This window comes from Pseudonaja textilis, chromosome 8 (genome assembly GCF_049901715.1).
Source record: "Pseudonaja textilis isolate UNSWEBS1 chromosome 8, rPseTex1.2, whole genome shotgun sequence".
NCBI classification, from domain to species: domain Eukaryota; kingdom Metazoa; phylum Chordata; class Lepidosauria; order Squamata; family Elapidae; genus Pseudonaja; species Pseudonaja textilis.
The window spans coordinates 28,295,831-28,323,628 of NC_141997.1; the positions used below are offsets into that span (position 1 = coordinate 28,295,831).

Here is a 27,798-nt window from a genome sequence, read left to right on the forward strand (position 1 = left end):
GAACTGGATTTAATGGGCCGGTATTTACAGTGGCATTGATGCCCATTTAAAGCAGCATGGGATGCTTTAAATGGGCACCACTAATGCTTACAAAAATGATACTCAGGGTCCTGGCAAACATGCACTCTCCCCATGTACCTTGACCTGCTGAACCAAAGCTGACAACCTGTCCGTTTCAGCATTCAATTGGGCTTATGTCTCCAACACAGAAGCACTGAGTATTAAATGTAGTGACAAGCTGCTTTAACTTGGCTGGGCTTTGTTCCATTTGCAGTTGTGAACTATCAACATAATTGACCCCAGAGGCAAATTAAGGAAGGGCCTAATGTTTCTCTTTCTTCCACCTCCACCTCCCCTTCCTCACTCTTCTCCTTTTGTTTGTTTGCTTCTTCCGCCCCACTACTGTGAAGAAGTCAGGACAGATTAGTTTCACTTGATAATCTGAACAGCGATCTAATAGGGGACAGCTGTGGCATCTGAGTCCCAGGGCTATTTACTGTCAATTAGAATGAAATCCCAAACACACTCACTTGCTTAGGCTCTCAACATGCTCTTCCACAGCACACAGTCTTCTCCTCCTCTTTCCCAGATCAGGATCTGTGGCCTCTAAGTCAGTCGACTGAATCTGAACATTAAGAGAAAAGAAAAGCTCTGAACATATTAGTACCTGGCAAAAGTGAGCCACTCACTTAAAGGCTATTTTTTTCCTACTGTCAAAAAGGTTCCACCAAGGCATTTAGCAAATGGAAACTAGAGGGGACCAGCAATAATCAAAAGCACACTGTCAGCCCCTGTTTGTTTGCAGCAAGAAACAACACATTTATCTAAGTAAACAGCCCTCCGAGGTGCCCGTTTTCCAAACAAGCCAACAGCTTCCCAGAATGTAAAATGTCTTCAAATGTTCTCACACTGAAAAGGTTACAGCCTCAATTCTGTGGGATTTGCAGTGGGTAGGAGCGTGAGCAAAGCACACACAACAGACTGAAGGGACTGCATATGCCAGCATGAAAACAAGTTATGTCAGCATAACTGACACCATTTCAGAGCTTGGCAAAAAGAATGCAGAATGTGGTTAGCATTTCCACTCACACCCGCAGGTACACATAGACATGTACCTTCTTAGGCCTCATGCATACATATCTGGATGCTTGGCAGTTCAGAATAAAAATGTAGCAAGCTAAAAGACAAGGGGAAGACAATAGCTCTCATCCATCTCATCACTGTCACTTCATCATAACCATCCCACCAAGACGAAGGTGGTAGATAGAATTACAACGCAATCATGAGCAGCTTTTGCCATGAATCACAGTTCCCTCCATGAGGTTTCCAGGTAACTTTCTGCCTTCAGACTTTGCCTTCAACAAAGAAGGCGACATGAGTTGATATATTAGACAGGGACTACAGTTTTATTCAGAAGTACATGTCGTTCTCAACTTATGACTACATTTGAGACCCAAAGTACTGTCATGAGTTTTTGCAGTCATAAGTTGAAGCATCATGTGACCAGACCTGATTTTTTTCAGCTAATTTGATAATACGATGGACTACCCCAAAGGTCACTTTCAACCTGATTTTGAAGTTATGGTGGCCACATCTCCCCTTATGGTCACATAATTGCATTTTGGGTACATGGCATTGGCTGCATGGCATTTTGGGTGCATGGCAGTGGCTCATCTTTACAGCCATTTACATTTTGTGCCAGTTACCAGTATTTATTTCTGGTTTCCTACAAAAGAATTCTGGTTGGGTATAATGGATCCACTTAATAATCATTGCATTTACTTAATGATCATCACAAAAATTCTGAAAAAATCAGGTCCAGTCTTGTGACATCCCAATTTACAACTGCAACCACTTATGACTATATAATTCTGGGTTCAAATATGATCATAAGTCAAAGTATTACCTGTAGAAACTATGATCAAAGGGCAACCTAATAAATTTAGCCAAGGCTAAATTTCACTGCTTAAGGTAATTCTTCCCAAGCTCTAAGTTCCAGACCAACTAACTAGACAATCTAATTATTCATTGCTTGTCCATAGAGATTCTGAAAAGTTTCATTTTGAAATCTTCCTGGGCTCTATCTCCTTTTCTTTGAAAGTTAAATGCTTCAGATGTGCTTGATTGCTTTCTCATTTAAATAACTAGTAATGATTTGAAGATTAACCATGTATATTAACCATTTTTTAGTTGAATGATTGTTAGAACAAGCATTTATGAACAGTTATATAACAAACAAACATATACATATACACACACACATTACACATTACACATAGCTTTGCTATAGTACATAAAAGTCACAGTTACATTTACACTCCCATCCATGAGCACATTTATAGACATTAGACCCCATCCCATTTTTTCTTAATTTCTGCAACATTTAGGAGAGGAGGATGACTGCAATGTAATAGACAGGGGCTTGGAATGGGACAACTTGCTATAGCCAACTTGCCACAGTCAACTCACCATAATCAACTTGCTGCAACCAACTCACTGCGGCCAGTTTGCTATGGTACAACTAGCCATGGGACAATTCAACAATTCAATTTAATTATTTAAAATAATTTTAAAAATATTTTAATTTTTGTCTTTCACATTTCATTTTGTCCCTCCTTTTGCATCCTTCCTTTAATGATTTTATTCCACCATTTCTTTGATATTACTGTAACTCTTGTTCTGCAGTGAGTTGTGCCATAGCAAGTTGGCCATGATGAATTATCCCATGGTGAGTTGGCATTCCCAGATACCATTACAGAAAATGAGAAGTTATAACTGAATTGTATTAAAATATCCTTTTAGTTAACTTCAGTCATGAAGGTGTCAACTTGGAATCAAACCTGGCAGCAGCCATTTTTCTGTTCCTCAATTGTCACACAGAGCGGGAAAGGGGGGAAGGAAGTTGGAATGACTTACTAGACACAACAGACAGCTATCTCATGAGAATCAAGGTCATCTCTACCGGCAATGGATAAGGTCAGGGAAGGCGTGCCTGGAGAGCCCACCAATTAACCCAATTGGGCACCATGACCTATGACACTTGGGGGATGAGGTTATTTCCTATTTTAATTATACTGAAACCATGGGGAAGATTTAGAGTTGGTTTTCATTTGAAGCTGTGCCAATATGATGTACTCAATAAAGAGCTTTGAGGAGGATCCTAGTCTCAGAGTCATGATTTGCTTGGGTTCATTAGTGGGAACCTTGACATTAGATATATAATAAAATTGGGAGAGAGGGTCAATAAAGGAGCAAAGATGTTGCAGAAAATTCCAATAGAATTTCTGTTCTAACCTAGGCTTCACAAAATCACGAAACAGACTCCTTGTCCCAACAAAACCCCTTTTCACATCCAGCAAAGTCCCAGAAAACAGTCTTTCAAAGGTGAATTGCAATACCTTATCAGTCTTGGAGAGTTGCCAGGCCAATAGATTCCAAGCGCAACACTGTACAAGGAAATACTCGGCAAGGAGTCTCTGTGAGTCACAAACTCAGATAAGCAAATCTTCAGACTAATTAAATGAACTAATCATCTCCTGAAAGCACCACTCCCCTTTCACTCTTATTTATTCCTTATGAGAGGGGCCATTCAGCATCCCCTTTTCTCCTGAGTCAACCTGTGTTCCTTAATTGTTCCCTTCTTCTAACAGCTCTGCACATGTGCACATCAGGAACAGACTCCAGCTATTCTTCTGCCCCACTTATCTCCAACTCTGAAGATAGCTGATAACTGTTGGATGGCCCTGGCCTTATCTCTGCCTCCGATGCAGAGTACTCATCAGAGCCTTCCCCAGACTCCAGGACTGGCCCATGTTCCACCCCAACCTCCTCACTGTCTGAGTCTGCTATAGCTCCACTGGCCACTGGTGGGCCACAACAATATTAGCCATTCCCATTGGCAGCCCAGTTGTGAGCTTCTTGATCCTAATACCAATGCTATCAATCTGGAACAATTTAAACAGTAATATTCAGGGGAGGTGGCAAGAGGGAGCATCAGGGGTGTGATTCTACCAGTTCGCACCTATTTGCTAGAACTGGTTGTGAACATTCCAAGCAGTTCGGAGAACCGGTTGTTAGAAGAAATATCTGGCCTAATCCTGTAAGGAAGGCAGGAAGGAAACATTCTGGTGTTGCTTACAGAAACTGCCTCTCTGTTAAGCCTTATTACATTCTTGGCAGGAAGTTCCTGTCTCAGGAACATCTCTGGAGTTTTTTTCCCCTCCTTTGCTGGTACTTTGCTTGTGTGGAGTGACCATTTAAAGTTACAATGGCACTGAAAAAGTGACTTATGACCATTTTTCACACTTATGACTGTTGCAGCATCCCCATAGTCATGAGAGGCCAAGCGAGGAGATGCGTGCCTCAGTGTGAGTGATATTGAGTTGGCCACACCCAGCCAATAACATGATCACCAAGCCATGTCCACCCAGTCACATGACCACCAAGCCATGTCTACTACCTAAGCCACACCCACAGAACCGGTTGTTAAAATTTTTGAATCCCACCCCTAGGGAGCAGAATAATGAAAGCATAATCACATTGTCACTATGCCAGCCCCATCCTTTTTGTAGGGGATTAAGATGTTGAGTATATGTAGGAAGGGGCAGAGTTTGCAACAGAGGGCACAATGCTACTTTCTTCATTTTGGAATAAGAACAAAAGCTGAAAGCTGACCAACAAAAGCTGACCAAATTTATATGGTCACCCATCTCATGGAAAGTTCCTGAAGATGCCCCTGAATTTAAAGGTAAAAGTAGGGCTCCTTCCTTGGGGAACTTATGGGAGCAGTGGTATAAACACTGCATTAGAGATGAAAAGTTGGTGTCATCATGGAGCCTGTCAGAAAATATTATTGAGGTTTAATATGAATTGGCTTGTGCACATTATTCTGGATGAATAATAATCTACCACTAATATTCTTTTCCAACAGTTGCAGAAGAAAATTACACTTATCTAGCAGTGTCCCAGCCTTTTCTGAGAAAAAAAAAAACAATTAGTTTTTCAACCATTTGCTGCAATGACATGTCTCTCTTGCTGCCAGAGAGTAAGATCTTGTGTTATATAAACTATTGGAGAATGGGAAGAAAGAAAGCATTACCAAATTAATACCTTCTTCCTGAAATGATTTGCAGTATGGTAGTTCATCCCTGTGAAATATCTCCAATTTCAGGCAAGATTTTCAGCCATCAAAACTATGTTGATTTACAGTCCAGCCAGTTTGGCCTCCCTTTTTAACATTTATAGTAATACACTGAAAGTTAAATTTGGAAAATGGAAGACAAATTCTGGCTTTCAACCTTCATGCAATTGATCACAAATATTCACCTTCATGCTTGTAGAACTACCTCTCCAAATTTACAACTGCAGGGTTGAATATAAATATCACTTTGCATCTGTATATAGACATTGTAATCCATTCCTGATGACTGCTGTAACTCAAATACATCCTCTTCCACTTCAGGTAAGTAAATTCAAATGAACTTTTGCTCTAGGTCAGCAGAACCCTTTATATTGGAAGAAATATTAAATGAAAAGTTGACTCGAATTCAATTACTTGGTAGGATTGCAAATTAGATAAATGGAGTAGGATAAATAGCCATGGAAACACTGAGAGAAGATTACAAAGTGGCATCCTTGGAACTTTTTTAAGCAAGCAATATCAAAGCTATTTAAGGAGGTACATGGGTTACTTTTAAGAAAATGATTTTTTTATTATTAGTATTATAATTATATACTGCATTCTAACCACTGACCCCTAGTGGCACATTGGTTGGAATGCAGTATTGCAAGCTAATTCTGCCAACTGCCAGAAATTTGATTCACACCAGTTCAAGGTTGACTCAGCCTCAAATCCTTCTGAAGTCAGTAAGATAGGACCCAGATTGTTGGGGGCAATATGCTGATTATGTAAACTGCTTAGAAAGGGCTGTAAAGCACTGTGAAGCAATTATAAGTCTAAGTCCAATGCTATTGCTGTTATCATTGATTTAATCTTAAATTCAATTCACAGTCTTGGACTGGTAAAAACTTAATAGTTCAAGGCCTAACCAAGGACCTAAGGGCCATTAAGGTAACATCTGAGTATATAGGCAGATCCAAGTAAGGTGATTTTTTTTTTTTTTGCAAAGTCAGAATATTCAGGTCTAATAAGTCAAAATTTCTATGTATCTAAGTAACCTTTTGGGTATTGCTCCAAGGGCTCTATTACAATTGGTGCAACCATTGATTTTTTTTTTCCTCCACAATTGCTCAACTTCAATTTGCAGATTGCGGTATTTGTTGTTTTTTCTAGTTGTTTCTCTTCAATTCATGCATCACCTGGTATTGCAATATCAACAAACCATTTTTTTTTCTTTTCCATGATAGTGATATCATGTATGTTGTGGGACAGATGTCTGCCTATTTGGATTCGAAAGTCCCATAAGATCTTGACCTGTTCATTTTCAAGAATTTTGTCAATTTGGTGTTCCCAGTAATTTTTGATGCATTAGAACCCAAACTTCTGGTAAAGTATGAGTTTGGTAACTGGGTCATGACATAGTAGATAATCAGTCTGTGAGACTTTGCTGCAGCCATTCATAAGGTGATCTACTGTTTCATCTTTCTCATGGCATAAGTAACATTTGCTGTTGTTGCTGATATGTTGAATTTTTGCTTCCATTGAATTGATCTGCAAGGCTTGTTCTTGGGCAGCCAAAATGAAACCTTCAGTTTCTTTTTTTCAACACCCCTGATCTTAACTATCTCCATCTACATTTCTTCCAATGCCCTTCAGGTATTGACTCTGCATAGGCTTCTTTTTCCAGCTAGAAACTCAATGCTCAATTATATTATTGTTGTTGTTATTGTCATCGTCATCACCATTAACATTATCTGATCCTCCATTTATTTGTCTTTTAATGTTATTTTCTTCTCTTAGCACCATTTTGCTATTAAACTATATGGCCAAGATCTGTAGTGATCATTTCAGAACAACTTCTATTCTGTTTTTAGCTTACAAGCTTCTTTTTAAAGGAATAAATAGTCCCTACATATCGCCATTTGGGAGCTTCACTGTTAATAAAGAAGCTTTTAATTATTATTTCCCCACTATCCCAGGTTTTCATAAATAGTATCTACATATTTGTCTTTCAACATGTATTAGAAAATACATGAATTTTTAATTAGCCTTTTCTAGAAAGTTAAGTGAATGATTTGCAGCCAGTTAAACCTTAGCTGAACTCCATCATTTTTGTCCCTGGAATAATATGATCATGTGAATAGAGACCAACAAAATTCTAATCCATTTTCAAACATAGTTCAGCAACAATAAGAGGACATTCTGAAGATATATGTAAGGTAACGTAAGTTCTCAGCCTAGAAAAAATAACAGTTAGCATTTGTGTAGATTTATACTTGAAAACTTTTTACCTGAACTTTTTATTTGAAAGCTTTTTTTAGATTTTGTGACTCTTCAAATGTTGCCCCCCCCAAGTTGTCTTAGCTTTATCCACTTTGTTCAACAAAAAGTATATACTTTTCTGAGTGCCATTTGGTATTATTTATTTTATTTATATTTCACATTTCTGAATAGACCATCTCCCTAAAAGAAGGAAAGAAACCATTTGCTTTTTAGCCAGGTATAGAAAGATACAAGCAGTCCTGGAGAATTTAATATATTCCTTTACTCTAAAACTTCCTTTTTTTCTGCTTTCTGAAGATCAAATTTCCTGAAGGCCTTCTAAAGGCCTAGTTGTCATATAGTGGCATGTAACTGTGGTTGAAAACTATTTCTGTTGTCATGGTGGGCAGGAGTTAGAAGTGCCCCTCATTTTACCCAGGGGTTCCATTCTGAATAATCATGAATAACAAGGTTCTGAAAAATGTACTTTCCTTAGGTACAAAAGCCCATCTGCCATGTATGATATGCAGATATGCTTTCTTCGAAAAAGTCACCATTGCTTTATTCACTTGTAGTGGATCTATTCCACCAAGAAAGGTCAAGAAAGCTACACCTACAAATCCAAATAATAAATATACAACTGCGGTCCTGGAAACAAATCTTGACTTCTAGTTTTTGAAAAGGCTTCCTTGGAAATTGCACTTTTCAACTGATTTCTTTATCATGTCAAATTGCAAAGTGTTAGAGATGCCAGTGTTATGTCTATGACTGTAATAAATTGAGTTGAATTGAATTGAATCATAACCATGAATGAGGGAATTGAAACTGAAACTATGGTTTCCTCAGTGGCACACACCCTGTTGATGGCCTTTTGCAAAATGACCATGAATAATAATTGAATAGAATGGTCTAAGAAAGCTTATGTCAACATTTTGTGTTATATGAAGTCAATTCTACTAAGACTTAAGAAATGTATAGAAGCAAATGGCAGGTCACGTCAAGGTCTTGTAGAATTAACTTAGCTAGGAAGAAATCAATAGCATTTTTGTAACTTATTATCTAGTGCTTAAAACACACTCTAAAATATGGATGGCCCTGACCTGCCAGTCTTTCAGAAAGGAGGGAGGACCTAGTTTTCCCTCATGTATTGGGCCAGGAGGTTAGGTGATCTCATTTTCAGTTTTATTTGTCTAGATACTGTATGGTTATTGCTTCAGATGTGATGTGTTCTTCATTTGTGTTTTGATAATTGTGCTGCTGCTTATAATTGGATATTAGTCACCCAGAGTCACACAACAGCCATCCAAACTGAATAATAGATGAACCCGCTGTAAAGTCTGATAGAAGAAGTGAAATTCAACAAGACTGAGGGAGGGAGAATGGCAATAGAAGCTGTGAACCTCCAAATGATCAAATGTGTCAAAGTTTGTGTTGGATAAGAAGGTAGAAAAACAGACTCTGCATATGCTATGCAGAAGTTTCATAAAATTACATGTCTGATGTCGTGATCTTTAGGTACTTATGCATCACATCATTTATTGTTGGGAAACCATGTGAAGCCTTACAATTGGGTTGACCCAGTGAAATTTGTTATGATGTATAAATAGAAAAAGAAGCATGTGTAAATTGTACACTACAACATCCATGGGAGAACAAGAAAAGAAATGCTAATAAGACAACAGTCATAGGTTTTAGAACTGTTGGCCCCATTGCTAAGGGTCACAATTCACTGTTTGGTTACCTAGAGATCTCTACTGGAATGACACCCCCATAAATAATAAAAGCCAATATTGATGTTCCATTCTCAGTTAACCAGAGAATAAAAATGATAGATATTAAAACATCCAGAACTTGAATGAGTTTTGCCCCATTTTATAACCTTTCTTGCCACAGTTGTTAAAGTGAATCACTGCAGTTGTTAAATTAGTAACATGGTTGTTAAGTGAATCTGGCTTCCCCATTGTCTTTGTCACAAAAAGGTCACAAAAAGGTGATCACATGACCTTGGGATCCAGCAATAGTCATAAATATGAACCCGTTGCCAAGCATCTGAATTTCGATCACATGATTATGGGGAATGCTGCAAAGGTCGCAACTGTAAAAAACAGTCGTAAGTCACATTTTTCAGTGATGTTGGTCACTAAATAAATTGTTCTAAGTCGAGGACTACCTGCAGTTCAGACCCTTGTAGAGAGCTTAAGCTTGCAATGAACCTTTATATTCATTTGAACTGCCTTGATGTCCTGAGTTCTCTGGTGCTTGACAAGCAATCTACCCAGGCTGGACAAGAACAGCTGAGACCTAGGAGCCATAAAATGCCTAGGTCTGAGGTAAATGAATGGTCTCTTAATATTCTGAATGAATCCCTTATAAATAAATATCCAGAAAATACCTTCTTCCCTAAATTAAAGAGCCCTATCACATTATTAGGAGAAACTGCTTTTCAAATGTCCAGTGTCCATCATGTGAGAAGAAGGAATAATGCCTTCTCTGTTCTGATACCTTGATTCTACAGTAACTACTTCATATACTGATGTGTGAATATTAACGACTCTTTGGTGCAGGCACAATTATTTATTCATTTATTTGCTTACTTCTTACTTTTCTATTTTCATTCCTTGAGATAATGTGTTCATTTACAGTTTTGTTCAGATGTATTATAATCTATTATTAATTTGATATTGTATGATGATTCTGTAAATCAGCCTGTTATCTGCAAAGATGAGTGGATATAAATTCCTAAACACACATACACATACTTACACAAACATGTACTGGGCCAAACACAAAAACATGAACCAAGCAAATATCTCAGTTGACTGATGTAGATATTAGAAAGATTAATGTCATCAGCATAAAGCACTCAAGCATCCTATATAAATAATACATTATAGCAAAAGCTTTGGAAGAAAATTGTTTTCCACTGTTCAAAAATAATTTTTAATTTGAAATGCTGAACATATATAATTAACTCCCAAAATCAGGGCTGAGTGGAGATTGAATACTTTATCATGTTACCCACCCAGCCCCTTTCTACCCACGTGAAGTATGTGTTATTTCTTCAGTTCATTGCCTTAGAAAAATAAAACCCTTTCAAACCAAAAGCATTTATAGCTTTGTATTGAATTCGTTTGTTTTATAAATTCCTCAACCGAGAGGTAAATTACAACTTGAAATTATTTTAGTCACAAGTTGCATTTATCTCTTGTTTATTTCAAGTTGCTTGATTGCAGCAGCTTGTTAGGTAAAGAAATAAATAAAAATTGGAGCAGCATATAAGCCCTGTAAGCAAGTAAGGAAGTAACTTTGACACAGACATAATTCAAGATTTCTTCTTTAGATTTTAAATTTACAACTCTCTGCATTTTTCTTAATCACACTTTTAAATTGTGTACTATGATCAGACAGCATACAAATTAAACTGATTAACCTGTAGTTAAATTAAACTTGCATTACATACTATATGTTCCAACATAAACTTGCAAATAAGTCACTGCAGTTCCTTATCATGATTCTCTTTAGGTGAGCCTTTGACATAGACAGTGGCTAAACAGAAATACATTTGACTTTGCCCTGAATTTTTAGATAGTATGAACTTTACATTCAGCTCTCAGAAATCCTTCTAGTTATACCTCATCATAAGATTTATTAAGGTAGCAATCTGACACAATGTTAATTTCTCTTACTAATTTTGGTGGGGGTGTAATTTCCTCCTTGGCACTTCCCTGATTAGAAAATTGTTTTGCTGGTGCTTCTCTGAATGTTGGCTTTTGGAGAGGTTGTATTCTAGTCTTTTTGTTTCATTCCTAGGTTTTTATCTCTTTTGAATGGTAGGTAAATGAGGTTTATTTCTATGTGTCTATTGATGGCTAATTTTTCTGAAGCCAGGCTTCCAGGAATTCCCTTGCATTTTTGGACATGGCTTGGTTTAAGATGCTAATAGTTTCCCTGTCTACTTATGTGCTATGAGATCAAGATTCCCTTAAATATATACCTCCCTAATTCACTTGATTATGAGAACAGCAGGAGGCACAGCATAATCAGACTAGCAAATTTCTGTAATTATAGCCACTCTCAATAAAAGTACTCTTAGCCAGTGGTTGCCAACCAGTGGGCTGGGGATCACTAGTAGTCCATGAGAAAATTTTGGTGGTCCACAGAGAAATGTCACTCCCAAAGCACCACCACCCCAAAGCAATTAATCCAGGCTGCACAGGAATGCAAGCCCATGGGAACACAAGGCTTGTATCACTTGCATTGCGAACACGAGGTAGTGAGGGGAGGGGGAAAGGTTGGAGGAGGGGAACTTGCCCCACTCGCCCCATGTGCCTCACCTGGCCACCAGGCTGCTTCTTTCCACTTCTTTCTTTTGCTGCTTCTGGCTGCATGCAAGGAAAGCAGAAAAAGTCTTTCTTTCTTTCCCCCAAACTCCACCAGAAATGAGTCTTTGGAACACTACAAGGCATCCTGCTCCAAGAGGCTGTGCTGGTGTGACAAATCTCACAAAGACTCATTTCTGATGGAGTTTGGGGGAGAGAAGAAAGACTTCTGCTGCTTTCCTTGCATGAAGCCAAAAGTCTCTCCCTCCCTCTCCCCACTGCTGAGAGAACGGAGCTGGAGACGGTATCCTGCAATCCCAAATGAAAAATGATCGATTGGTAGGAAAACTGGGTGGGGAATTTTCCTGCAGACTTTTTTTGGGATTTTCCCAGGGTCTCTGGTCTGTGGGATTTAAAATTATGAGTTTGATGGTCCCTGAGGTCCAAAAGGTTGGCAACCCTTGGTCTTAGAACCTCCTGTGGCATTGATTCATGGTCTGGTCTTTCTAGTGAGGCTGAAAAACACCAAAGAGACATCAACATCTTATTCTCTGTTTTAATGCTGAACCAATTACACTATTAAACATTCATTCATTCTTATGCATGCTTTATTTTTATTAGACATCACTTATTGCTTTTATAATCTAATCTTCAACCCCATACAGATTGCTAGGAATGTAAGTCACCTAACAGTTGGGTTGGAAAATATATAAACCAGGATAGACATTTTAATACTGTCTCTTTAGGGGAATGCTAAAATGGTAATTGGGTGTGGCTCCTCAAACAGCCATAAGATGGAGCCAGAAACCTGGGTTGTTCTGTTCTGTTGCTGCTAAGAGTGTTGCCGTTCCTGCATTTCCCTATTGATTGTTGCTGATCATAGTTATTCTTGGATTTCATGTAAGTCTGTTACTGAACTTTTTATGATACTGGACTTTGTTATTGGATTATCCCTGGACTGAAAACTGACTGCTTTAACCGTGAATGACTTGGACTGTGTTTGGATTTGTTTAACTGTTTACTGGAAGTAAAACCTACATTTTACTATACAGTGTAGCTGTGTGCTGTTTGTGTGTTATTCTTCACCATTCTCACTATGTCTCCTTGTGTGCGCTCATTCTCCTAACGGGGAATTACCTCAACACAGATCAGCTATTCCATATTGTAATATTTCACCTCCTATTTTGCCTCTGTCTGCAGCCTGTTTCCTTTCAAAATTTAACAGGATTTAAATCTTCTTTTTCAACCATTTCTTATTGGACACAGCATTTACTGTGGGCATTTTAATTCCACTTTTCATTATATCAATATAATTCCATAGAGGTCTCAGTGATACTTCTTTCAGCATTATCTCACCTCAGTTTCTTCCCAAACCATTTCATCACTGTCACTTTTAGCTGGAGTTTCCTTGTTTAGCCCTTTTTTCTAAATATATATTATATACTATCCATTTTTCTGTCTTTTTTTTTCTGCAGAAGTCATTCTCTTGTATTCATTTTCTCTCATCCATAAATTCTACCAACCATCTTTTTCATATTTCACATTAGCATAACTTAATACACTTCAGTGACACTTTGTAACATAATTCTTTTCACTCTGTTCCAAATAGCCTCGGCTCCAAATCACCTTTCCGTATGTTCTCTTTCCATTCATTTTATTGAAAAACCCATCTATCGTCTAATAATTCCCCATATAGGACTTCTATTCTCGCTTCCTGTGGTCATTTACTTTGACTCTTCCTTCTTTCATTATTTTTCTTTTTCCAATGTCAATTCTTTCCTTAAGATCCACCTTTGATCCTATCCAAAAATTATCTTTCCCAAATTCAGATCCTTTCATTACCCTGTGTCCAGTGGTGGGATTCAAACTTTTTGACTACCAGTTCTGTGGGCGTGGAAGGGGAAGGATATTGTAAAATCTCCGGTCAGAGGTTGGATTTGCCAATTCTCCAAAATACTCAAAATTTCCTCTACCGGTTCTCCAGAACTGGTCAGAACCTGCTGAATACTACCTTTGCCTGTGTCCTTCACCAATTCTCTAAATCTTTCATCATAAAGAATCAAATAAATCATGCTTTTAAAATGTTTATCCTTTGGCCATGTATACATATGAACAGACTTGCCTGAACTACCTATTCACAAAATACAGGCATTTTTTTAAGCATGTGCCCAGGCATTTTTCTAAGCAGGCTACTTTAGCCCTCCAAATTGTCAATCATGTGTATGATATTGTCTCACATTTTTATCCTGCACTCTTTCATGTCAAAGAATAATCTTTTTTCCCCAGATTGCATTCATCCTGAATCACCATTCACTATAGCATAACATGCAACTATTAACTAGATACAAATCCCCACTTCTCTGTATTCATGTAAAAGACAGAGCATGTTTATTTAATTAATTAATCAATCTGTATGGTTGCCTAGCTCTCCAAGTGAAGGCCCTGAGGGACAGGAGAAAGAAAAGCTATCTAGGTCAGATAAAAGGGGCTGAGTTTGGGGCAAGAATGCAATGTGAATAAACATCTCAGACAAGGCCTCCTTAATTCACACTAAAGATGGAAGAGGGGAGCTGGAGGAAGCACATCAAACTTGCAAATTTTTGTTAGTATAGCTTTACAACAAAAACATTACTGGCCTACATGGCTTTGGCTTCCTGATCCTGATTCACGTTGAAAGGCTGACAGCACCTACAACAGCCTAAGTGACATTGTTGTAGCCCTTGCATTCATAATGAAACCTCCATCTTCACTTCCCTGCATAGATTCATCCATTCCACTGAGCACGATGAGACCATCTTTGTTCAGAATTATCAGATCCTTTATCTTAGTTTCATAGATTCATACTATATCAGCATAGAAGGGAAAATGTTCCTTATGTCTGACATTAATGCTGCAAAGTGAGAGAAGAAAGAAGGAATGTTTCATGGGAGCAGATTAGGCATGACTTAATTGTTGATATTTTAAAATATACATCTCCCACTAAAGGAGGACATTAAAATTGCAATTCAAGTGATGTTAACCAAGAACAATAGCTCACAAGAGACAGCGTCTAAACAGAAATGGGTTTCAGGCAGAAATAACACAATTAAAACGCTAAGTGATTATTAATATTAATACTCATATTGCTGTAATGGTGATAGCAACACTGCACTGGGATTAAATAGAATTAATGGATATTCATGAAAAGAGAGGAGAAGTTGGCTTCCGGGCTCAGATAAATGTGTATGCAAACTTGATAGAAGCTTCTATCCCATAGATCTTACAAAAATAGCTATCATCCAGATCTATTTATATCCAGATCCATCTACCAGGGATGTAAACGAAAATATCTCTATCCTGTAACCTATGTAATGATGTTGAACCTTACATACTTTCATATATATATAAATGGCTCTGTGTGTGTGTGTGTGTGTGTGTGTGTGTGTGTGTGTGTGTGTTCCAGCATAACTCTGGAACACCTCAAGCAATTTCAACCAAAATTGGTGCACAGATCACTTACTCTCTGGAAATAACTACTGTGGCGGTAAGACACTCCTAACACCCCTCGGGATGTGTGTTCTGTTAAGATACACCCTACAGCATGGTGGTGTTGCCATGGTAACGGCTTCACAGTACTCCACAAGAGGGCTCCCTCTAGTAAGGGGGAAAATCCAACAGTAAATTTACGTTTGGTCCAGACATTTTCAACAAGGCTTTGATTATTCTTGAGGACAAATGTATGACCATTTGGGGGCACAGGGAAAACATTTTTAACTAATTTCATTCTCGCCGAAATCAGAGCTCAGGGGGAAGTTGCTCTTGCCATCGCCTCTTCAGGAATTGTGGAGATGTTAATGGAAGGTGGGAGGAGAGCCCATTCCACACTTGCATTGCCACTTGACATCACCATTCCTGTCTAATACAGGATTAGGATAAATAAATACCCAGGCAATGCCAGATTATCAGCTAGTTTTAAATATAAATGATCCCAAAAGGCAACTTAGTCTCACTGAACAGGACCCTGCCCTAAACAAAGAACATTTATTTATTTATTTTATTTATTTATATTTTATTTGTCAAAAGCTTACAATATAACAGAAACAAGAATAAACATAAGTTTAAATACAAGAAATAGGAACTAATAATTGGGGACAATAGGACAGGGACGGTAGGCACGATTGTGCGCTTATGCACGCCCTTATAGACCTCTTAGGAATGTGGTGAGGTCAATAGAGTTTAGTTCAAGGGTAAAGGAATGGGGGTTTGAGCAGGTGACAACAGAATCAGGTAGTAAGTTTCAGACATTGAACACTCTGTTGCTGAAATCATACTTCCTGCAGTCGAGTTTGGAGTGGTTTACATTTAGTTTATATCTGTTGTGCGCTCTAGTGTTGTTGTGGTTAAAGTTGAAATATTCATTAACTGGTAAGATGTTGTAACATATGATTTTATGTACTATGCTTAAGTCTAATCTTAGTCGGCATAGTTCAAGGTTGTCTAAGCCAAGAATCTCCAGTCTGGTGCTGTAGGGTATTCTGTTGTGAACAGAGGAATGTAGTACTCTTCTGGTAAAATACTTCTGGACACGCTCAATTGTATTTATGTCAGATATACAGTGCGTATTCTAGAAAAGCAGAGCTGAATTCAAGTATTGGTCTAGCAAAGTTTTTGAATGCCCTAATTAGCAAAACAGTATTACCAAAGGAGAAGCTTCATAAAATTAAATTTACAAGTCTTAAAGCCTTTTTGGCAATACTGTTGCAGTGAGCTTTGGCGCTTAGATCATTTGATATGAGAACTCCAAAATCGTTGACAAGGTGAGGGTCATCAACAAGGTCATATCTGCCTAGATTGTATTTGGTATATAGATTTTTTTTACCAATGTGTAGGAGAGAGCATTTGTTGGTAGATATTTGGAGATGCAAATTGTTAGACCATTCTGACACATAATCATGGTCTTTTTGAAGGACGGTAGCATTGACAGTGGTGTTAAATAGTTTTACATCATCAGCGAAGAGGACACAGTTGCTAATAGAGTGATCACAAAGGTCATTAATATATAGTATAAAGAGTGTGGGTCCTAGAACGCTCCCTTGTGGGACACCACTGATAACTGGTGCAGGGTTTGATAGGGTGATTCCTATTTTTACTATTTGTTGCCTGTTTGTCAGGAGGGCAGTAATCCACTTGTGAAGGGATTAAAACATAAACACATTTACTTTTAAATAGTAAGTAAATAAATAAATAAATAAATAAATAAATAAATGGTACATCATACTAAAGGCTTGTGTTAATAAAATTTGTTTGGAGATTTCCAGAAAAGGGGAAAGGAGAAATGATCGATGTTGGCCAAATCTAGCCCTAGGTTCTGCCTCAGTTTACCTTTCCTAATACGCAACCAAGTCAGAAAATCATTTAAAAACAATTTATTAGACTACTCTGATAAAATGGGGTCTCCCTATGTAAAGGGAGAAATGGATAGCATTTACTTTTGTAGTTAGCACAACAAAGGACTTCAAAGCAAAAGTTGATTGGTTTAGAAATACAGGCAGTCCTCAACTTACAAAAGTTCATTTAGCGACCATTCAAAGTTACAATGCCATTAAAAAAAACTATTTACGTCCGTTTTTCACACTTATAACCATTGCGGCATCCCCAAGATCATGTGATCAAAATTCGGATGCTTAGCAACTGACTTGTATTTATGACGGTTGCAGTGTCCTGGGGTCATGTGATCGCCTTTTTCAGCCTACTGACAAGCAAAGTCAATGGGGAAGCCAAATTCACTTAATAACCGGGTTACTAACTTAACAACATCCTAAGGTGAAAAAAACACAGATTCCTCCATCAATGGGAAAACATTCACATTGAAACAATTTTTAGTGGAAAGAGAAGAAATATGTATACTGCTTCACTTATTCTCCATACAATGCTATGTATTTGTTTTAGAGCAAAATATGCAGTTGTAGATCATATGACAAATGAATCAATAAAATACAGAGAAAATAGGCATTTCATGTATTTCCTAGCTCCTTTCTAAGGAAAATTATGTAGGTCTTTCTTTACATAATAATCTCATATTGTATCGAGCTGGAGCCTATAAAAGCTAACATAAAACAATTCATGTACTTCTCATTTAATTAAAAAATACTAATAGGAAAAATTTCAGAGAGGCAAAATGTGACTTGAAAACAGCAAGGTAGGAATTATTTTATATAACTATAGGGTTGCCTAAGAGGAAGTGGAAACTATTCACTCTCCATCCATTAGATAATTATAGTAACAGTAGTTAACTTGACAGAATATCATAAGATCTGACTCATGTTTGTTAAAAGGCTTTTATGTGTTCTTGAAATGTTAGCCAATGCTAAGGTGGAAGCACCATTAAGCATACACAAAGTTCCCAGCTCTACCTTTGAGAGCATTATAAAAAATATCTTTACTAATGCAACCAAAATGAATTAGAGCTAATGGAATAGATTTGCTTCCTATTCTTTGAATAGCTATATAGCCACTACCTAGAGCATTCTATATAGAGTCATCACTTGCAGCTCTTAAGCCCTATAGTACTACACTCAAAGAGACAATTGTGATCTGGCATAGACACAAGTAATGAGATTCTTGACCCTAGATACAGCAGAATTGAACAAACCTAGGCCATTTGCAAACCCCAAACCCTGCAAATGCCCTCCAAAAATTTTGCATCATTTTAATGGGGAAAAAATGATAAAATGACTAATTGTACATGGAGTAATCATACTGCTTGTATTTAATCAATGTAATGCAATTTTAATTATACTGATTCAGTCAATTAAATTAGATGAAATTTCATTTTTGTTCTTCCATCTACTTTTCCCGGTGCAATTTCCATCCTTCCATTCAAACACCAAATGCCATTTTTAGACTGAAAAATTCAGTATACAGCTCCCTGCATTAGTAATATTGTTTATGAAACTATGAAAGTATTCTTCCCTTAAAGTAGGGATGAGAAAGAAAAGTTTTACATTTAAATTTATTGCAAATGTACTAATTTTACATTGTTCAAACAATATGTGAATTTAGTCCTATCTATTCTTTGGCACATTTGCAGCTGCCCAGATTATATGATCCAACTGACCAATTTCTTTTAAAAGACAAATTGTCTACAAATTTATTCCATGAATATAGATATCTCCCTCAATGTTGTATGTGTGTACATGTACGTAAACACATATACAGATTAAATATGTCTTCCTACCCCAGTTCTGTTATACTGCCTTGGCACATACATACATATAACAGCAATGTAGAAAGTTGCTAGAGAAAAGGCGATGATAAACAATTCTTATTCTTTACTAAGAAAACCACATGGGTAGAAAATTTAGAATAAATTTTGATGAGCCCCACAAGTCAACATAATGCTGTGGAAAATTTGACAATCTTTCAGAATATTAATGGTTTTCATGACATTTCATGACTATTCTAGTCCTTGAGATGTTTAGTTCATGAAGTTGCTATGTAAGAAAAGATAATCTGGAGCAGCAAAAAGATAATTACAGTGGAAATATTGAATATTGAAATATTGAACAACACAAAGAAAGATGAAATGAATTGACTAGACGTTGACATTTTAGGCATTATCAAAATGATGTGGATCAGGCCTGGACATTTTCAAGTTATCACATTGGTTATTGCTCATGACATGAAAATGAAGGGGTGCTGATGCTTTCTTGGTTAGGAAAGATAAAGCAAGAGCATTGCTTGACAATATTGCAATCAATGACCAAATAATAACACTCTTCATGGCCAATCCTTTAATACAGGCCTGGTACCGGGCTGTGGCCCATTTGAAACCATTCAAAACAAGTGGCAGGCAAACATGTGCAGCTCCATTTGTGTAAATGGTGGCCACTCACACTCATGCACAAAGCTCCATTTGTGTGAATGGTTGGAAATATCAAGCAGGAAAAACTAGTTAGATTGAATGACGGAAGAAACCAAAATTAATTCAGAATTCTCGCTCAAGACACAAATGACAAGACTCAGATTATCCTAATTCAGAGATATGTGAAGCTTCAGCTCCTTAAAGAACACTATAATGATGGAGAAGGTATAATAAATGAGAAATCAAGGACATCCAATGGTGAAGTGAATGGACTCAATTACATCTGCAATGAATGCAGCATTGAAAGACTTAAAGGTCCAGGTTGAGAACAAATCTTCTTAGAGAAAATCTATGTGGGTGCTAAGAATTAGCATCAACTCAATGGCACACAATCGAAATTTAGTGTTTGTATGGTGGGTGGGCAGGTGAATAAATAGCTACGTGTGTGATTAATACAAAGAGGTTTTTAAAGTAATTTCTCCAAGTGTTGTGGAAGTAGAACCAAAAAATGGAAAAAATGGAAGACAACAAGATGAGTCAATTCATTCTTCTCTATTACAGAATCATGAAAAGCTATTGCAGCTAGCAAGAAAGTACATATATGTGCTCAAAAAATATCCCATCCTAGCTTCAAGGACACACTGCCAGGAAAAATCTGTTTCCAGGCATGATTTGTATTCCCAGTGTGCACATTATTTTGAAAACCTTGGCCTTCTTTTACCTGGTTTTAAGTGGCATTAGGAGAAAAACAAATGCCTGGATTTCATGGAAGTATAGCTATAAAGGCAAAGGCATACTCTTTCTGTCACCATCTGCTGTTGCCTTTAGCTCTCAGCACCTTGCCCTGTATGTACCACCCAGCCAGACATGCTAGTCTTTCTAGCCAATAAATAGGAGCTAAGCTTAGGACAAATAAGATAGATTCTCATAATTTTCCCTCAGGCAACACTTTCTCATAGGAAATGGAAACTATTGTTGAATTGGCAAGATGGAGGGAACAGAAGGAGACTTAAAATAAAAAGAACTCTGGGAAGAAGAAAGGATAAGAAATGGAGTTCATAATGGCTGACAAACCAATACAGATCTGGACAATATCAGATGTTGAAAGTCTGCTGTTTTGGGGAGAATTAAACTCAAAGCCTTTTAAGAAATCCTGAGTTGGAAAGTGCTGAAGACCCACTTCAGCAGGTACAGATTTTAGGATACGGCATCCACAGAGGTCATGCAATCACTGATGTACAAGAGCAATAAATCACATTATACACACAGAAACACTATAACTTTAAATAAAATACCCCCATAATATAGCACATAAGATGCTGAGCTTGTTGATCAAAAGGTCAACAGTTCAGTGGTTTGAATCCCTAGTGCTGCATAATGGGGTGAGCTCCCGTTACTTGTCCCAGCTTCTGCCAACCTAGCAGTTCTAAAGCATGTAAAAATGAAAGTAGAAAAATAGGGAGCACTTTGGTGGGAAGGTAACAGCGTTCTGTGTGCCTTTGGCATTTAACCACATGATCACGGAGACGTCTTCGGACAACGCTGGCTCTTTGGCTTTGAAACAGAGATGAGCACCACCCCCTAGAGTCAGGAACAACTAGCACATATTGTGTGATAGGAACCTTTACCTTTAATATAGCACCATATAATCTCAATAGGATAGATGTTATAATTCAATACCAAAGGAAGCTAATCATTTAACTGCTTCTGGTATGGCTGTAATAGATCATCTCAGGTGCCTTGAACTTTCCCGAGGAGACATTTTCAAACTATATGTATTATTATTTGGTCCAGTTCACCGCCATCACAGTGTGAGCTCTCAGCCATTCCCCACTTAAAGAGTTTTCTCTTAGTCCTGTCATGGCCTGTCTTGATTCTATTCAGGTGGCTTCATCTTTTTCAGGCAACTGCATTCCTAGAAGTAGTTTTATTGGATCTGCATGATCTGTTTGATTATGGTTGTTAAGGATCACCCATTTTAATTGCAATTCTTCACCTAAATCCTAGGACTGAGATATATTGTCCTAAATTGACTTTCCTAGACTTAAGCCATACCCATGCCATCCTGAGGAATTCTGGAGAATTTTGGCAGTTGAAGTCTACAGTCTTAAAGTTGTCAAGGTTGGACACTCCTTGAGAGAAGGTAATGGGGAGAAAATGAAGAGCTTGTGTTGCTTTGCTTGCTGACTAAAAAGAGGAAAAACGTAAATCTGATGTGTGTTTTAGATCAAAATCTGAAGAGATCATAAAAGCTGGTAACACTGTTCTTGTCCAAATGGCAAGAATATTTACTATCTAAAAGACCCAATTTTTTTGTGAAAGATCTAATAATTCTGAGAAGTAGTTGATGGACTAGCCAACTGACCTTTGCCATAGTCATGGATTTGCTCTCAACCCTGATAGAATGCTATCTATTGTTCAGTATGCATGCTTAGAAACATGTTCCCATTTCCCCACTCCCTTCGGGAAGATATCATTAGCATTCATTAGCTTTCATTAAAATATCTGTTTAGAAGTACTGGCATATTACGCGGTCTTATTTCTGATACTATAGAAGAGATTTCATTTTAATGCACCGGCAAATGAACATTGCCTGCAGAAGAATTGATGTCAAGGTCTTCATTCTGAAAAATAATAAATGGTTTAATGGTGTAGTTGATTGCCTAAGTAAAATGAAGTTAAACTTCCTTATATGCAGTTTGAAAAATAAAGGACATGGAATAGTATCATCTTGACAGATAAATAATAACATTTTTTTTAAAAAAGTGCAGCCAAGAAGAATAATATGAAACAACCAGCTCAACAAAAAGGGTGATGTTTTGAAGGGTGAAAGGGAAGAAATCTCTGTGTATAAGTGTATGTATATAATGAGTGGGAAAGTGACAAAACATTTTTTAAAAGCAATAAAAGGAGACACAAATAAAGTACCATTAAAGTAATTACATTTTCAAGAACAAAGATGTTGGGTCAGATTCTGCTTCAGTTACAATCTGGCAACAGGAAATCAATATCGGTATATTGGGCATTTGTAACTGAAGGAGATCTTGGTCTATGTTCATTGCTGAAAAGCATTTTGTTAACTCTATCAACTTGTCAAGCTGGAAGTTTTGCTTTGCATAGCATTACTTCATACCCTCACTTTAATCATTCCTCTTTTAAAAAAATATTCAATTTTAGGATCTAAACACACCCACAAAAAATATACTTCTAATTGCTGTTGAATGCACTACACACCCTCTGTGAGTTGTTTCAATTATATGTGTAGGTGTCTAGTACTAGCCACAGTAACATTGCATGCATCAGCAGTAGAGGTGGTATTCAACCAGTTCACACTGGCTCAGGTGAACCGGTAGTGGTGATTTGGCAGAGGTTGCTGAACTGATGGCAACCCCTGGCTGTCCATGCCCCCAACCTGGTCTCCCAGTCACCCGGGCACCCACTTGTCCCGGTCGCTCTCCTAGCTTTCCCTACCATGTGATGACCATGGTGCAGCTCGGGTGGATGTCCCAGGGCTGCTGCATATGCACATTGTGCACATTTGCAGCTGCTACACATGCAGTGCGCATGTGCAGCAGTCCCGGGACATCTGCCTGTGTGCCCACCCTCCCGGAGCATGTTTTCTTCTTTCTCGCCTGTTTCAGCCCAGCCCGGCCAGCCAGCAGGTGGGTGAGTGGATGTCCCAGCCAGCAGGTGGGTAGGAGAAGCCCCCCTTGTCATATGATGACTGAAGCTGCTGTGTGCTGTTTTTGGTGTGGCTGCTGGACTGCAGGCGGGGGGTGGGGATGGGCAACTAGGGAACATGACTCTTTGCTGCCCGCATGGCCCCTTTGCCTGCCACCCCTTCCCTCTCCCATCCGCAGCCCCTTTGTTGGACCCAGAACAATTGCCCCTGGTTGGTCCCGCCATGCCCACCTGATCACACCTGTGTCAGCAACAGGCATTATCATTTTGAAGTTGAGGGAGAAGTTGGAGGAGGAGTTGGAGGGTCCTGCAGTGACCGGCACAGGAGAGCTGCTGAGAAGCAGGGAAGTGGCCTTCTAGTGTCTGACCCAACATTCAGGCCGGCGGGCCATGGGAAGTCAGAGCACCAAGGGAAAGGGGGATTGCCAGGGGGAGCCACTCTCTCCGCACCAAATTGGGACCATTTGGAGTAATCCTAGGAATTGGGCAAGTCGAGCCGCAGCTCCTTGCCTTCTTAGCTCAGGGAATGGTCGTTTCTTCAGGAGGAGGACTGCGGAGGGGGGAGGTCTACCTGAGTGACTCCTCTGGTGTCTCCGCCAGGTTATTTGGACACTTATAAACAAGCTAAAAGTGCTGCTGTCACACATCAGCCCAGGCCTCACCCCGTGGCTCCGTAAAGCCAACTCCAAAGAAGTGGGCATTCAGGTGAACCATGAGTGCAATGCTCACTTGGATCTCAGCCACTCCAGGCCATCTGACCTCAAAGCCCCTTGAGCTGGCTGAGGCGGGAGCCACCATTCCCAGGCTTCTACTTGCCCGTGCTCAGTCACTGTCTCTTCACCTTGCCTGAAGCAGCTATTCCTGCCCCTCGCCTCCCTCGCTTGGCCTGAGAAGGTAAGGGTGACGGCAGGGGATAGCGAAGTGGCTGGGTCCCTATCTTCCCCTCTCTCTCCCCCATTCTCTGTGTCTGTATGTGTGTGTGTCTGTGTGTCTCCCTCAAAACCGCAGTTGGACCAAGCCAGCAAGCTTTTCTTGGAGCTCTTCACTATTTCTTTCATTTCTTCTTTTTGGAATCCCGACTGGCTGAACAACGATTGCCAGCCACAGTGGAAGCATCCCTTCACCTGACCCTCCTCCTCCTCTTGTGAGCAGCAGCCATGCGAGGGGAGACGCTCCTCAAGCAAGTGCCAAAGCACAGCAAAACCGGGTGTGGGGCAGGCGGTTGCTTGCTTGAGGAGTGATGTATAATGATGACATGAAGCCTATGTTGCTACTCCAACCTCCTCACATATACACATATACCCACAATTTCAAGCAGAAGTCTTAAGGGGTGTGCATAAGTGCACAATCATGCCTACCATCCCTGTCCTATTGTCCCCATTTATTCATACCCATTTCCTTTATGTTTATACTTATACCTATTATCTTGTAAATGATCGACAAATCAAAATAAATAAATGAAGAAAGAAAGAAGGAGAAAGAAAGAAAGAAAGAAAGAAAGAAAGAAAGAAAGAAAGAAAGAAAGAAAGAAAGAAAGAAAGAAAGAAAGAAAGAAAGAAAGAAAGAAGTCATCCTGCTCAGCTGAGGTTAAACCAATAGTGGGATGAGATTACTCGCATCTTCCTTTTTTGGACCAAAACACTCTACTTTCCTTTTCTAATTTGGCCATTATCTCCCAGGTTTGAGTCAGTTCTGGTCCTTGAGGCCTTCTCTCTTCCCAATTCCCTGGCCTTCTCAGAGACCCACCTATTTCTTTTCAGCAGTGGCTTTATGCCTTTATGCCATCTTTCCCGCCACCCCACGGTATTTACTGGAAGATGCTGTTCTCAAAGTGTCAAAATATTATACCGTGCCATTTATCTTGTTGATCAATAGGAACATTAGGAGTAGATACAAAGGTCTCTCTTTGGCCTCCGTTGCTCTACTTTCCACCAATTGAAAGACTCATGGGCTTGCTTCCTACGTTCTTCTCTCCCCTTCACCCCACCCCACAACTAGGAATTGCTCTAAGATGTAAGTAATTTCCTAAATATCTGTTTCTTGTGGTTTAGGACCTTAAGGATTAAAAACGAAATTCACCTGTTGGACTTGATATTACTTACACAAATATCTCTAATACTCATAGCAGTGAATCGTTTGAAAGATACCATGTAGTTATCTCAACTTTTTTTCTTGAAGATGTTTTCCATTCAGTAGTCTGTTCTTCTCTCAACCTGCTCATAAAACTATTTTATTGCAGCATCTTTTTCTTGATTTGGCCTATCTTCAAGGGACATATCTGGTCCTTCAGCAAACTCACTCCATTCTTGCTTGAAGCATCACTATTGACATTTGTTTTTCCTTCTGTCTGATGACATGCCAGAGAGATAGACAACATATCCAAAGGAATGGACCAATTACTTGTTTTCCAAACTCAGCACATACAAAATCAGGATAGTGCCAGCTGGCAATGACTTAGAACAGACACAACAGAGGCAGAATGAAGATCAGCAATGGAGCTGCAAATTTCCTGCTCTTATTGATTTCTGCTGACTCAGGGATGGATAAATAGCATCACCCTCAGAATTAGAAAGCACATCCAATGATGATTCTTTTATTTATCCTGTGTGTGTATGTGTAGAAAGGGACTATGTATAGTGTATGACAGTATGGATTTCATTTATTATGGATATATACATGGATTTAATTATATTAAATGAAAAACAATAATCTATCTAATTATAATCCATTTAAAAGGAAAAACATATAAGCATTTTGTTACATTGAAAGTAAATCCATGTGCATTTTTTATTTTTCATTCAACTAGCGAAATGTCTGCTTCAATTGTAACAGATAAAAATAATAATTCCATAAGCTTTAATGTTTGAACAAAACAAAACAAAAAATGAAATTAATGTAGAACTAGGTTACGTAACTACCTTTTGGAAACCTGCTTTGCTTACCTTCTTATGCAATTTGTAAAAAATCCCTTTCTGTGGTGAGTTACAAATATGCGTGTACTAAGCATTTAAAGGAAAGCCATCCTTTCAGTCTGAAGGCAGAGGTCAGGACTAAATTGCAAATACAAGTATTGTTTCCAACCATTAAATTGGAAGTATAAAGAAACAGATTGTCCATTTGTCAGTGTTAGTGATAAGCTGCTACTGCTTTACTGCCACACATAAAAGCACATTCAGAGCTTCCTGGTTTTAAATATGTAGCATTCCTCATATGTAGTGCCTACAAGGTTCAGACCTAGCAGAAAATCGACATTCTCCAACTTCTCAGAAATTCTGAAATGCAAAAGATCATAGACGGGACGGCATGTTGAAGAAGGGGTGAGATAAGACATAAAATGTTCTTGCTCAAGTGTCAAAGAAATTGGCAATCTATCACCTTTCCATCATTGCTGTATTCACATTCTTCTAATTCTTCTTCACCTACTGCAGAGGGGACATTCTTGAGATTATGCTGGGTGGATGTGCTTCAGTGGTTTTAAAATGCTTACTTTCATCTGTTGCCACTTCACCTGGGTAATCCTCAATGGGAGATTATTTTACCCTCCATTACCTTCACAATGACCTTTGACAGAAACAGGGCTATTATGAAATCCCTGGTTGAAGCCAGAAATTTTCCTATCATTTTTAAAGTACTGAACAATCTTCCCCTCTCACTGCTCTTTCCACTGGACCTGCTAGTTTATGTGACCTATAGTCTCTCAATCCATAATGATACTGCAGTCAAAATGAAAAAGTGCCTTTTTTTCTCTTGCAGGAGGAAAAAGGGGAGGGAGTCCCTGGATTCAATTGAAATCACTTTGATAAAAGATAAGAGTGTGACCTAGCCATTTTAGTTCGATTTCTGTGTTCTTTCATGAAGTATATTCATCTGATTAAAATCACAGTTGAGGCTGATAACCTGTCAGTTTAACAAATCATAAAAGGTCTTGTGTTCTTCAGTGACATTCAGAAGGGTGAAACCTGCTCTTTTTCAAAAAATTATTTGCCCTTATGTGAGCCAAAAAGAAAAAAGAGGGTAATTACAATCTAATTCGGCTTTTAGTAGATTCAGCACAAAATGGATCAACCTGTGTTTAGAGTACCTATTGGTTTAATGTACATAACTGACCAATTGCTTTCATATACTACTTAACAGAACTAGCCCCGTGTCCAAATCTTAGTAATTTCTCAGAAACTTTCTTCTGCATTACTCTAAATATGTGCTTGTTTCTTTTCAATAACTCTTAGTAGCATTGTTTAAGTTGATTACGCAGCTGTGAGATGGCTAGTTGTGTCTGTTTTCCTTTCTTTCTGATATCCATTTTCATTATTTTACAGTCGCTTTGACTGCCCCACATCTTAGCCTGAGGTACTAGTATCTATGATTCTGAAGTGAACTCTTTGGAATACATGCTGCCTTTATGTAAGAACAGTGACTTTCTTCCCTGGAAGCCCTAGAGCATAGTTGTGGGATCATAGCATGCACAAATGTTAGGCTTAGAGTTAGGACTGTACGAAGATACTTCACGCCAATGTGGGAAAACTCTGGTCCTCTCATTGTAATCTGATTCACAGTTGAATTGAAAGGTGACAACA

General features: G+C 38.5%; 1 long non-coding RNA gene across 3 annotated transcripts in view; it reads right to left on the reverse strand.

Annotated features, from left to right (window-relative positions):
- Positions 1–27,798, reverse strand: part of LOC148125159 (uncharacterized) — a 258,785-nt gene that overhangs the window by 172,184 nt on the left and 58,803 nt on the right. For 2 of the 3 annotated variants that reach the window (XR_015744586.1, XR_015744585.1), the window contains exon 3: positions 531–625. The exons of the other annotated variant lie outside the window; for it this stretch is intronic. This is a non-coding gene — a long non-coding RNA (uncharacterized LOC148125159). The remainder of the gene's footprint in view (positions 1–530; positions 626–27,798) is intronic. 3 annotated transcript variants of the gene reach the window in all.